At 39.0% G+C, this 14,918-nt stretch overlaps 1 pseudogene; it reads right to left on the bottom strand.

Annotated features, from left to right (window-relative positions):
* Positions 1-941: 941 nt before the first annotated feature.
* Positions 942-1,724, bottom strand: LOC124963388 (ADP-ribosylation factor-like protein 16; annotated as a pseudogene).
* Between the last annotated feature and the right edge of the window lie 13,194 nt (positions 1,725-14,918).

Below are 14,918 nucleotides of genomic sequence, written 5' to 3'. Positions count from 1 at the left end.
GCGGCCTTGAGCTGGTCCCAAGTCTCTCACTATCTCCTCTTTTGAATCCTGCGTCCTGGAGCAACATAAAATGCAGCCGCCCTCTAGGCCGCCATCCTACTTTTTCAATTATTGTAGGTTAAGTTGTGGCCCCAAAGGTATGGCCAGGTCATAGCCCCAGAATAAGCACAAGTGACTTTACTTGGAAAAAGGGTCTTTGCGGGTGTGGTTATGCATCATCCTGGATTTCCATTACAGATATCCTAAAGAAGAGAGAACACAGACAAAGAAGAGGAAGACAGGGGGAGACCACAACTCATAAAGACCAAGGACTGCAGCAGTACTAGAGAAAAGAGGAAAGGAGTAGACTCTCCCCTCAGCGCTCCAGAAAGAACCAACCAAGTTGACACCTTCACTTTGGACTTGTGGCTTCTGAACTGTGAGAACAAATTTCTGTGACTTTAGGCTCCCCCAGATGATAGTCATTTGCTTAAGAAGCCCCAGAACACACTGATGCACCAATCATCACAGTAAGCATTCTCCCACAAGCCGGCTTGGTTGAGGTGACAGGCCCCAGCAGGACACCAAGACCCCAGGACTCCAACCCCTGCGCACCACCTGGTCCTTGCCTCCTGCCCCTGAGGGAACCAATGCATGCTCTGGGCACCTCAGAGTAGTAGCCACTTGCTGAACAAGTGAACCAAGCTCATCTGTAACCTGGGCTCACTTTGTCCACCATGTCATGCTGTCTGTAGGGGGCATGGTCAGGGATTTGGAGTTAGAAGACTGGAGCATGTACTGCAGGCAAGAGACTAAGTCTCGGGGGTACTGTGCAGTCCAAACACCCTGGGGCAAGGAAAATGTGTCACTGCACCATCCAGGATGGCAGCAGGATGCCAGCCGCCTGCAGGCAGTCTCTCCTCCCAGCCCGGGAGACAGCCTTTTCTTTTAGAGGCCCATTGTCAGGCGCTGACCCACTGCTGCACCTCCACACAGAGCCCTAGCACCTGGGCCACCTTGCCCGCCCCCGTGAGAACACACCAGCGAAGGCGGCAGTGCCATCCTCTGCCTCCGGGCGCACTTGTCCACTGGTCACCTGCTGCTTCAGTGCTCATCCTGGAGCCACTGCAGCACCTTGGCCAACCCAGTGCTTTCTCAATGTTCCACTTGGCACAAGCAATGACGTCGGGGAGCCTGGTCAATGACTTCATCTCCTCCATGGGCATGTAACAGGGTAGGTCGCTGTAATTAAAGAACTGCCTTGTTAGAATGATGGCTGCCACAAACCTGCCTGTCCCCCAGGTGCGCCTCCTCACCAACGAACATGCACTTTGCTATTCTGAGGGGACTCCTCCATGGGACCCGCTCCACATCCTTCTCAGCAAGTAAACCCATACATCTTATTGAAGAATATCAGGACCTATGCTTCTGCAAGTTGTTCTGAAGAAAGGAGACCCAAGAGCTGCACCCAGGAGGCAGAGAGCTGAGTGGGGTTGGAGGCATCCATCCTGAACAGGAGGGAATGACAGTTTCCATAGTAACTGGACCAGATAGGACACATGCAGCCCCAAGCTCCCGGATGGTAATCCTTCTCTGGTCCACGATGTCAGTAAGGTTGGTACCCACCATGGGCCGCGTTGGCGGGGGCTCCCCCAGGTCGCCCTTGCAGTTGCAGGAGCTCAGCTTCTGCAGGCGTTTCACTAGCAGCGTATCCCCACGCCCGCGGCCCCCAGCTGCAGACACATCCAGACCCCACACCCATACCCGCGGCCGGGCGCCCCGACACCCAAGAATACTTCTTAAACCAGAAGGGAAATATATTTCCCTTAGTAAGGTGTCCCGGAGAAAGATTGCTTCATGGTCAACTAATCTGTTAGCTGTTTATCCCAGGTTCTTTCCATCTTTCCACTCTGCCCATCTCTTACAGATGGCCAGTACCATTCCAAGTCTCACATGCACAGAGAAAATCTGATACCTTCTCAGTATCAGAGAAGGTGGTATGTATTTCTGGGTATTTCTTCTCATATCCAAGCAGAGCTTGTATAAAAGACACATAGTGGCATTTCCTCAGATTCCAGGGGCCAGTGCTGTATGAGGAAAATCATTGTTGAGTAGAATGGAATTGCAGCAATTAGCTTTGACTAATCTAAATTCACTCGAGTTCAATGGGTAACCGTGGACTCTGAACAAATCTACAGCTTTGTGTACAGAAGAAAGAAATGATGTTTATAGGCAACAAGGAGAGTTGGTTATAACCAGGAGCTAGTATTATAACTGTGGCACTCTTCTTTTTTTTCTTTTTTTATTGGTGCATTATAGTTGTACATATTGATGGGATTTGTTGTTACATATTCATATATGCACACAGTACAATTTGACCACTATCATTCCCCAGCATTTCCTCCCTCCCTGCCTCCCACCCTTTGGTCCCTTCCTTCTACTGATCTCCCTACCTTTGTTTTCTTTTTTCCTCTCTAGCTTCTGTATATGAGAAAAAACAAACAAAAAACAAAAAACAACAAAAAAAAAAACTTGTGACCCCTGACCATCTGAGTTTAGCTTATTCTGCTTAACATGATGGTCCCTAGTTCTATCCATTTTCCTACAAATGCCATATCTCATTTTCCTTTGTGACTGAGTGAAACTCCATTATATATATATATATATATATATATATATATATATATATATATACCACATTTTATTTATCCATTCATCCATTGATGGACACCTAGGTGTGTTTGGAGGCAAGGGTTTATACTTGGTGTATGGACAGGAAAAGGGTCTTGGTGTGTTGCTGAACAATCCAACTGAGGATTCAGCAAACCTGGTAAAGTGAGATGATTAGTGGAGATACTGATTTGCCAAAGCTCTGAAGACCATGTTGATCTCACAAGTAGTACCTTTCTTACCTCCACCCAACAAGGATATTTCTCCAGATTCATTTACACTTTCTACTTCCAGTCCCTTTCAGACCTATTGGTTTCCAACCAAGTTTCTTTTTTTTTTTTTATTTTGAAATGCAACACAGTTCAATATTTTATGTATACAACTTATTACTACATTAACATTATCAGGTAAAAACAGCTTTCCAAGTTTCTTCTTGGATTTCTTTCCCAAGTTTCTTTCAGGCCCATCTTGCTGTGTGTCTCTCTTCTTTGTTAGAGGTACAGTGTGGATAAAGAAGCATCATAATGACTTTTAAAAATGTTTAAACATAGGTATCCTTCAACAGACAAATGGATAAAGAAAATGTTGTAAATATGCACAACAGAAATATTACTCAGCCTTAAAGAAGAATGAAATTATGGCATTTGCAGGTAAATGGATGGAGCTGGAGGATATCATGCTAAACAAAATAATCCAATCCCAAAGAACCAAAGATCAAATGTTTTCTCTGATATGCAGATGCTAATTCACAATAAGGGGGTGCTAGGGAAGAATAGAAGTACTTTGGATTAAACAGAGGGGAGTGAAGGGAGGGAGGGGGCATGGGGGTAGAAAGGATAGTAGAATGATTGGATATTATGACCCTATGTGCATATAGGATTACATGACCTGTGTAACTCTATACCATGTACAACCAGAAGAATGAGAAGTTTTACTCCATTTGTGTATGATATGTCAAAATGCATTCTACTATCATGTATAACTAATTAGAACAAATTTTTAAAATAATTAAGAACAAAAAATGTTTAAACAACTTTTTCTGTCTCCATTTGAGAGAGTTTTGCTTTGGGATCTGGGTCCCATTTGACTTCAAATACGGCTCCATCTCCAATAGCTGAGTAACCTGGAGTGTGTCCTTCCATGAGCCTCAGCAGAGCAAAACTTCCTCTATAAGGTTGTTTAGAAGATGAAATGAAAGAATATTGGGAAGTTATAGCATAGTGCCTTGCATAGAGTGGACACTCAATAAAGACTCATTTCTCCCTGAGAGCCTAAAGCATATTCTTTTAACTTTCTCTCAGTATTTGTGGTTTCCTATGCTCTTGTAGAAAAAAACATCTTTACTGATGGATAACCTGATCTGATCACCTTTGGGACAGGGAGAAATTTCCCTTTCTACCTGTTTCATAGGAATGGTGGACAATTGTGTCCTTTTCTCTATACCTGGAGATCAGATGGTTTTCCTCACCAGGAGGTCTTGCCTTGGTGCAAGTTTTTGTCTATTCTTCCTTATTTTTCAGATTCTAAAAGATTTTAAGTCTCTAGACTAACATGTAAACCATTCAATAGGAAAATAAAGTAATTCTGAAAATAGTGTGTCAGAGGGTAATCAATGTTTAATTTGCAAAAGACTCCACTTGTGTGCCTTTCAGAAGTGTAGGGCTGGAATGGGAGCAGGGAAACAAGGAGTGCTTCTTACAATTGTTAGACACATGTTATTTTAGATAATTTCTTACAAAGAAGATTAATTTTCATTACATGACATTCACAGCAGAGTCTCATCAAAAGTGTATTTAGGTACCTGAAGGTAATTCTTATATTTAAGGTCCAGTCAGAAAAAAATGGAAACCCCACCTGGTATTTCAAAGAAAGAAATATAATAACGGGAATTGTTTATGTGGGTGTTGGAAAACTGAATTGGGGTGAGTTCAGTAACTCCCAGGGGAAGCACCTACATCCCTAGGGCTAAGATAAGGGGGAAAAACAGATTATCAGAAAGTAAGAGCTGCGAGGAGGGTCCCAGAGGGTTGAGTCTGGGACCTCTGGCAGAGAGGCTCTCTGCAGCTGTCTGAGAAGGGACACTGCTTGGCTGTTGCTGAGAATGCCAAAAGAAGCTGGAGATGAGGTATGCTAACCTGAAAGCAAAGAGAAAGTCTATTCTCTCCTCCTCACATATTTCAATACTCTCCCAGGACTTCCTACTGTCAGAACTCATCAGGAAGCCAGCTGACAAAGAAATACTTGCGCTATACAGAACTCCAGGTTCAGCATCAGAGACCAGAGTATAGAAGGGCAGGACTGGAGATGAAAGGTCAAATGTAAATAACCAGCTACCCATTTGCCTGAAGCACAGTATCATCTTTGTACCTCTCTCTCCTTCACCACATCATGCGATTCTATTTACTTTTCTCCTTCCTAGTGTAACCACCCAGTGGTTTCCTGCCTGGTTTCCAATGAAGGAAAAAAGGAGTTGAGGCAGAACACCAGCCAAAAACAAGTGCATAGCCAATCTGATCACTGTGTGACATCAAGAGCACAATGGCTTGATGCAACCTCTGGGGAGGATTTCATAAACGGTTGCTTACTAAGGCTGCCCATCAGACCAGGAAGGGAGATGAATTTCATTACCCGCTCTCACTTGTGATTGCTCCAGTGTTCATTCCTGGATTTCCTGGTTGTAACTGTGTGGGCACTGAGAAGTTCCCAGAGTCTCCTGCCTTGGTATCACAGGGCAACCAGGGTGGTGTGGGCATGAGGAGAGGGTCTTGTGCAGTTGTACCCAAGTGGAGACAGTTCATGCAGTTGGTCGCCACAGTGATGGCTGGAACTAAGAGGCAGAGAGGAGGAGTCTGAACAGTGATCTTCTAAAATTGTGATTCTAATTTTATTTTAAGCATGACTATGTTAAGGGATAAAAGCACAACTTAGACTAAGCCAGAGAGAATCTTTTTTTTTCCTATGCTAATATTTTATTTTATTTTTTTTATTGTAAACAAATGGGATACATGTTGTTTCTCTATTTGTACATGGAGTCAAAGCATACCATTTGTGTAATCATAAATTTATATAGGGTAATGTTGTTTGATTCATTCTGTTATTTTTTTCCTTCCCCCCACCCCTCCCACCCCTCTTTTCCCTCTATACAGTCCTTCCTTCCTCCATTCTTGCCACCCTCTTTAACCCCAACCCTAAACCTAATCCTAACCCTAACGCTAACCCCTCCCTCCCCCCATTACATGTCATCATCTGCTTATCAGCGAGATCATTCGTCCTTTAGTTTTTTGAGATTGGCTTATCTCACTTAGCATGATATTAGATTAGATATTCTCCAATTTCATCCATTTGCCTGCAAATGCCATAATTTTATCATTCTTTATGGCGGAGTAATAGTCCATTGTATATATATGCCACAGTTTCTTTATCCATTCATCAACTGAAGGACATCTAGGTTGGTTCCACAATCTGGCTATGGTGAATTGAGCAGCAATGAACATTGATGTGGCTGTATCTCAGAGAGAATATTTATTGGTTCATAGAATGTAAGAAATACTTGAACAGTTAAACCACAGCAAGGGAAGGGATCAGGGACACAACATTCATCCTCAGTACTGACAGAATATCTTGTTTTATATTGTTGAAATGATGCTGCAAATTCATTTTCTGCACTTTCTATTTCCAAGTCCCAGAAAGCTCTAAAAGGGACACAAAATTTAGAAACTAGGGATGTTATAGGTATGTACCTGATCATGATATATATCTACTGCCCAAAGACAAATAGGTAAAACATCATCTAGGACCCACATCTGGAATTATTTGAACACATTTCCTTGATGACTCTGGACATCATCATGAAATGTACCTTCAGCATCCAGGACAGCATCCAGATGAGCAGGTTGGTGACCAAAGGAAGGTACTTGTTCACCAAAAACCATATCACTACCAACATATTGTCCTGTATCCTCTCTTCTAAGACACTCTGGACTCCTACCTGGAAGTAGTGGTCAACTTTCCAAACCCACTTCCCATTGCTTACACCGTTCTCTGCATCACAATGACCTGGCTCTCAAATTCAATTCTCAAGGCCAATTTTTTTTTCTAAACTCTACCAAGTGGTCCTTCAGTACACAGGTCAATCCTGGACTTTGCATTGGCTGAGTCCTGCAAGAGGCATAATCTGAGGCACAGACCTGGTCATGGCAGCTTCTGCCATGGACATACAGCATGGCCGGCCTTCTTTCAGCCATGCTATCTGTACCCCTTGAATGAAAGTGCTACATCAATCCTAGGTAGAGAGTATCATATGATTGAGTATGTAGATGCATGATGTTTGGAATCTGAACCAATACAATAAGCAAAATAGTCCTCTATTTTGTTTTATTTCTTTTTCAGAAGCTTCAGCTGTGAAAAAAAAAGCAAAAGTTAAAGGAAACAAATTTCTGTGGAAAGACAAATTGGAATATCTGAACAAGACCTGAACTTGCTTGGGTAGTACATCCTATGCACAGTTTATCAAACAGCACAGCACATTGCTAGGCACACCCACTGCACAGGTTTTTCAAGCTCTGAATATGGATAACTTTGAGGGACCATAAATCTACCTACCCTAATGCACATTTACAACTGTTATCTATTCCATTTACCATTTCATTTTGATGACGTTGGCTTTTTGTCTCCAAAAATGCTTCTAGTCTTGAAATCTACTTTATCTGAGATTAGTATAATAACCTCTGCTTACTTTGGGTTAGTATTTTGAAAGCACATTTTTCTGTACTTTTTTGTTGGATTTCTGTGTTCTTATATTTAAGGTTTGTTTCCTATATACAGTATGCATTTAGATTTTACTTTTAATCCACTCAGAAAATCTTTTTCATCTTACTTGAAACATCAAATTCATTTATATATTTTTAAATGTATCCATTGGTACATGTTAATTATACAGAATACTGGGTTTCATTGTGGCATGTCTGTACATGCATATTACATAGTTTGGTCAACATCACTCTCTGACATGTCTCCTTCCCTCTCCTCCTCCTTTCCCTTGCTCCTCTTCCTTTTCCCTAGTAGTTTCCCTTTTATCTTCATTCACTGGAATATTTCAATTTAAACCTTCCACATTACTATTTGTTTTCTAGGTAACCTATTTTTATCCTTTCTTACCTTTCTCAAGTACTGAATCATTTCTATATTATTATCTTTTTCCGTTTTAGCTCATAAGTTTTGTTTTCATTTACCTTTAGTGGCTATGCTAGAAATCACAACACACAGTCTCTATTTACTAGACACTAACATAAATGATTACATAAACATGACCCTGAAAATGCATGGTTTGTACAACATTTGAACCTCTGTTCCTTCCCATCTTTTTAAAATACTATCATGTATTTTAAGTCTACGAATGCTTTAAGCCCTAGAAAGGAACTGAGGGAGAAAACTCAATTAAAAAGCAACCTTCACTTGATGTTAGTTACTTGCTTTTAGTTGACTTTTAAAGGCATTAATTTTGGAGGCCACACAACTGGTAATATATCATTCGTCTCCCACTAACTTTGCTGTGTATACGCCTCTGACTGTGGGTTATGATGATAATGGTTGCTTGGGTTAGTTTTCAGAGATTTGAAACCTGCTTTTGTTAGAAGCACTGACTCTTCACTCGTGCCTGCACAGGTGGCTGATGAACTTGGCATCTCTGCCTTCATATTGTATGCCTCCTTTGCTGCCTTAACCTTGAGTCAGAGCTCATGTTAGCCAGTTAAGAAATGTTTCTCAAAAAAAATAGCAGCACAAGTTTGATTTGCCCAAAACTTCCCTAATCTCTCTCCTTTCCCTTTAAGGCTAAAAATGCCAAAATAATAGTAACCAAGATATTTTCAAGATAGGTGTGTCCGATGACCAATCTCCAGGTTTCGCAACATCCCATTCCAGACCACCAAAGAGATGCCGAGAAGCCTGCAGTCATCAATCATCTCCTTGTCTAATCTTCCCTTATTTTCCCCTTGCCCTACAGATAAAAGGAAATTAAAACACACTCACTTAAGATGGTCTTTGAGAATGTTAGGCCACCATCTTCTAGTCTTGCTGAATTACCAAATAAATCTTTTTCTTTGCCCCAACAACTTGTCCTAGATTCATTGGGCTATTTTCCAGCAGCAAGTAAATGTGCTTGTGTTCAGTAACAGGAAGACATCATTGCTGTTCAAAATTGTCCGTGTTCACTTAGATGAATCCACACACTCACACTTTCTAACACTGTGCCTTCTGTTTGACCTGACTTTCCTTGATGACAAAACTTGATAACTCCATACACTATCTGTGTGAAAGTGAAGTTGACAAATATCCTCTCAATTTCCTCAAGTATAATTTGGAAACAATATTGCCTGCACTGCTCAGTTTATGATATGACGTGTGGTCTTTAGAATAGTTCCCAGCAATAGCACATTCTCAATTTAAAAAAAAAAAATTATTCCCTGCCCTACTGAAGTTTACAAAGAGATAGAGCTTTGTTAACATGCTAGCATACATTTGACGTATGGTAAAGAAGGATCACATCTATAGATTTAGGGGGTGTTTTTAGTTGTCAATGGACCTTTATTTTATTTATTTATTTATATGCAGTGCTGAGGATGGAACCCAGGGCCTCACACATGCCAGACAAGCATTCAACCACTGAGCCTCAACCCTAGCCCCACATCTATAGATTTAAATCAATCAAAAGTCATAACTGCAACTGAGGATGTAGCTCAGTGGTAGAACTATTTATTGCCTAGCATGTGCAAGGCCCTGAATCCAATTCCCAGCACTGAAAAAATAAAATCCACAAATGACCTATGAGATAGTCCTGAGTACAGTAACAACACCATGGTGTTGGATGTATGCAAATATTGTGCTGCCACACACAGGTTTTCTCCTAAAAACAAGCAAGGAGAAACTGGAATTATAAATGCATCATTTTCACCCACTGCAGATGAAGAGAGGCACAACTGATATGTGGATGAGGCAAACAGTTCATCCCATACCAACACACACACTTGCCTACCTATACTTTTGGTTCTTCATAACAGAAGAAAGGGTCTTGAATCTTCTTTCTGTGACTTTTCTTCCTTCTTCCCCCCTGCCCCAACCACCACTTAATTTGATGCTAATCTGCACCAGTCTCTACCATTAGATATGGCATCTTTCTCTTCCACTTAAAAAAAAAAAATCCCAGGTTGCAGAAATTTAGTTCAGGAATTAGAAAGAGCACCCTACATACATAATTCATTTGAATTCTATTTATGTGTCAAGAACCTCCAAGTTTTACAACAACACTGATTGTACTTTTGAATATCCTTAACAGAAGAAAGATAAATTGTGGCTCAAAAGGTTAAAAAAAAAAAAAAAAAAAGTCAGGCATGGTGGATCATCCTATAATCCCAAGGGTTTGGGAGGCTGAGGTACAAGGATCGCAAGTTCAAAGCCAGGCTCAGACTATCATGTTAAGTGAAATAAGTCAAACTCAGAAAGCCAAAGGTCATATTTTTCTCTCATATGCAGAAGCTAGAGAGGAAAAAGGAAAACAAAGGTGGGGTAGATCCCCTAAAAATCAAAGGGAGATCAGTAGAGGAAAAGGACAAAGTGGTAGGAAGCAGGAAGGGAGGAGGGAAATGCTGGAGAATGATGTTGGCCAAATTACATTGTTATATTGTATGCATGTAAAAATATATAACAACAAATCCCATCAATATGTAAAACTATAACGCACCAACTTTTTAAAATAGAAGGAAAAAATTATCAGAGCAAAGAAAACAGAATATCTGGAAAAATCTTAGAACTAAATAATCACAATTTAGGAAAAAAAAAAAAAAAGCCAGTCTCAACAATTTAACAAGACTAAGCAACTTAGCAAGACCCTGTCTCAAGTAAAAAGGACTGGTGATATTTCTCAGTGGTTAAGCAGCACTGAGTTCAATCCCTGGTACAAAAAGAAGGTTAAAACAAAATTATAGGTCATGGATTGGCTCATTTTTTTTAAGGTAAAGAAGAGACTTATTAGCAACTCATTTCAAGGTATCCTGTATACTTTATACAAATTACAGAAGCTGAAGGAAGAACACTCACGTGAGGCTATTAGTGACTGTGCAGTAATTGAAACTAATGTAGATCATAAACAAGCATGAGATGGCTAACTGCTAAACACGTTCAGTCTCTTAGGCAAGAGGAATTCAGTCACTTGTCTCTCTGAGCAATTCCCTTCCGCTGTAAACCACAGAAAGGTCATTAAAAGAAAGAGATCAGGGGCTGGGGAGATAGATCAGTAGGTAGAGTGCTTGCCTTGAAAGCACAAGGCCCTGGGTTTGATCCCTGGATGCCCCCCACCCAAAAAAAAAAAAAAAAAAGAAAGAGATCATAGGAGAATTGGTACTATCTCCAGTTAGCCCTACACATTAAGCCCTAAAAAGGGAATTAAATTATGTATGACCCTAAAGAATATTTTCTAATATCTAGCAGTCACTTTCATCTCTCTGTTTTATATCCCAGTGGCCTCTGACACTTAATCAGATTTTGGTTATATGCTGTGATAGCAATCTTTAAGAATCTGTTGCATTTAATAAATAAAACTATTTAAAAATGTATAAATGAAATCTATTCCTTCTCCTTTTCATTCCTTGTGGAAAAAAAGAAAGCCCAAATCTTAAAAAATAAAGCAAGTCAGGGAAGCTGAGAAAAGTATCTAGAAATCCAGATCCCTTGAATCTTATTTTCTGGCTTCAATCTGCTCTCCAGTTGGAATGGACTTATCCAAGTGATGGCAGAAGAAATGTCAGAAAGGGAGTTCAGAGTGTACATAATTAAAATGAACAGAGAAGCAAATGATGAAATGAAAAAGCAAATGCAGGCTTCGAATGATCACACCAATCAACAGTTAAAAGAGCAAATGCAGGAAGCAAAAGATCATTTCAATAAAGAGATAGAGATTCTGAAAAAAAAAATTCTTGAAATGTAGGAATTGTTTCCTACATTTTAATTTTACCAAATTAAAAGCTCCATAGAAAGCATAACCAATAGGATAAAATACCTGGAAGACAGAACCTCAGACATTGAAGACAAAATATGTAATCTTGAAAACAAAGTTGACCAAACAGAGAAGACGGTAAGAAATCATGAACAGAATCTGGGATATCATGAATTATGGGATATCATGAAAAGGCCAAATTTAAGAATTATTGGGATTGAGGAAGGCACAGAGAACAAACCAAAGGAATGAACAATCTATTCAATGAAATAATATCAGAAAATTTCCCAAATCTGAAGAATGAAATGGTAAATCAAGTACAAGAGGCTTATAGGACTCCAAATGTACAAAATTACAACAGACCCACACCAAGGCACATTATAATGAAAATACCTAACATACAAAATAAAGATAGAATTTTAAAGCCTGCAAGAGAAAAAAATCAAATTACATTCAGGGGGAAACCAGTACAGATATCAGCAGATTTTCCAACACAGACCCTAAAAGCTAGAAGGGCCTGGAATGACATTTTTCAAGTTCTGAAAGAAAAGGATGCCAACCAAGCAAAACTTACCTTCAGATTTGACAATGAAATAAAATCCTTCCATGATAAACAAAAGCTAAAAGAATTTACAAATAGAAAGCTGGCACTACAGAACGTTCTCAGTCAAATATTCCATGAGGAAGAAATGAAAAACAATGATGTAAGCAGCAAAAGGAGGAGCTACCCTAATGGAATAGCCAAATAAATGTTGTGTTAAAAAACAAAATGAGTCAAATGACTGGGAATACAAATCCTATCTCAGTAATAACCCTGAATGTTAATGTCCTGAAATCATCAATCAAAAGATATAGACTGGCAGATGGGATTGAAAAGGAAGTTCCAACAATATGCTGACTTCAAGAAACTCAATTAAAGCAAGAAGTACTCACAGACAAAGGCGAAAGGATGGGAAAAAACATACCATGCACATAGACTCAGCAAAAAAGCCAGAGTATCCATCCTCATATCAGATATTTGGACTTCAAACCAAAGTTAGTCAGAAGGGATAAACATGGACACTTCATACTGCTTAGGGAAGCATAAAGCAGCAAGACTAACAACATGAATACCTATGCCCCAACAGTGGCTCATCCATGTACATCAAACAAATCATTCTCAATTCCAGGAATCAAATAGACCACAATAATACTAGGTGACTTTAATACACCTTTCTCACCACTGGACAGATCTTCCAAACAAAAATTGAACAAGAAGCAAACCATACATCTCAATAACACAATCTATAATTTAACTTAATGGACATATATAGAATATATCAGCCAACAAAGAATGAATACACTTTCTTCTCAGCAGCATATGGATCCTTCTCTAAAATAGACCATATTCTATGCCACAAAGCTACTGTTAGCAAATACAAGAAGATAGAGAGATACTACCTTGTATTCTATCAGATCATAATGGATTGAAATTAGAAATAAATGACAGAATAAAAACAGAAACTACTCCATCACCTAGAGATTAAATAATATGCTAATTGAATGGTGAATGGATAACAGAAGACAACAGGAGAGAAATAAAAAAATCTTCGAGGTGAATGAGAACAAAGATACAATCATATCAAAATCTCTGGGACACTATGAAAGCAGTTCTTAGAGGAAAATTTATTTCAATAGAAGAAAAAATCAACAAATGACCTAACACTACAGCTCAAAGCCCTAGAAAAAGAAGAACAGATCAACACCAAAAGTAGTAGAAGACAGAAATAGGTAAAATCAGAGCTGAAATAAATTAAAATTGAAACAAAAGAAACAATCAAAAATATTGACAAAATAAAAGTTGTTCTTTGAAAAAATAAACAAAATTGATAAACCCTTAGCCACACTAACAAATAGAGGAGAGAGAAAACTCAAATTACTAAAATTCAGAATGAACAAGGAAATATTATGACAGACACGATTGAATATGAAACATAATTAGAAGCTATTTTGAAAATCTATACTCCAACAAAATAGAAATCTCGAACACATCAACAGGTTTCTAGAGACATATGAATTACCTAAACTGAACCAGGAGGACATACACAATTTAAATAGATCAATTTCAAGTATGAAATAGAAGAAGTCATCAAACCCTATCAACAAAGAAAAGTCCGGGACCAGATGGGTTCTCAGGTCGAGTTCTACAAAACCTTTAAAGAAGAGCTCATTCCAATACTCCTCAAAGTATTCCATGAAATACAAAAGGAGGGAACCCTTCCACATTCTTTCTATGAAGCCAATATCACCCTGATACTGACACCAGACAGAGACACATCAAGGAAAGAAAATTTCAGACCAATATCCTTAATGAACATCGATGCAAAAATTATCAACAAAATTTTAACAAATCACCATACAAAACATATTAAAAAGATAGTGCACCATGATCAAGCGGGTTTTATCCTAGGGATGCAAGGTTGGTTCAACATCCGGAAATCAATAAATGTAACTCACCATATCAACAGACTAAGTCAAGAATCCATGATTAGTTCGATAAATGCAGAAAAAGCATTTGATAAAATACAGCACCCCTTCATGCTCAAAACACTAGAAAAAATAGGGATAGTGGGAACATTCCTTAATATTGTAAAGGCCATCTATGCTAAGCCTATGGCCAATATCATTCTAAATGGTGATAAACTAAAGCATTCCACCTAAAACTGGAACAGGCAGGGATGCCCTCTTTCACCACTTCTATTCAACATTGTCCTTGAAACTCTATCCAGAGCATTAGAAAGACCAAAGAAATTAAAGGGATATGAATAAGGAAAAGAAGAACTCAAACTATCCCTATTTACTGATGACATGATTATATATTTAGAGGAGCCAGGAATTCTACAGGAAAACTTCTAGAACTCGTAAGTAAATTCAGTTAAAGTAGCCGGATATAGGATCAATGCTCATAAATCTAATGCATTTTTATACTTAAGTGATGAATCCTCAGAAAGAGAAGTTAGGAAAACTACCCCATTCACAATAGCTTCGAAAAAATAAAATACTTGGGAATCAATCTCACAAAGGAGTGAAAAGACCTCTACAATGAGAACTACAGAACGCTAAAGAAAAGAAATTAAAGAAAACCTTAGAAGATGGAAAGATCTCCCATGATCTTGGATAGGAAGAATTAATATTGTCAAAATGGCCATACTACCAAAAGTGCTGTACAGATTTCATGCAATTCCAATTAAAATCCCAATGATGTACCTCACAGAAATAGAGCAAGAAATTATGAAATTCA

The sequence above is a fragment of the Sciurus carolinensis genome, chromosome 1 (assembly GCF_902686445.1).
Source record: "Sciurus carolinensis chromosome 1, mSciCar1.2, whole genome shotgun sequence".
NCBI classification, from domain to species: domain Eukaryota; kingdom Metazoa; phylum Chordata; class Mammalia; order Rodentia; family Sciuridae; genus Sciurus; species Sciurus carolinensis.
The sequence above is the reverse complement of the archived record's forward strand: the minus strand, read 5'-3'. Positions and strand labels throughout refer to the sequence as shown.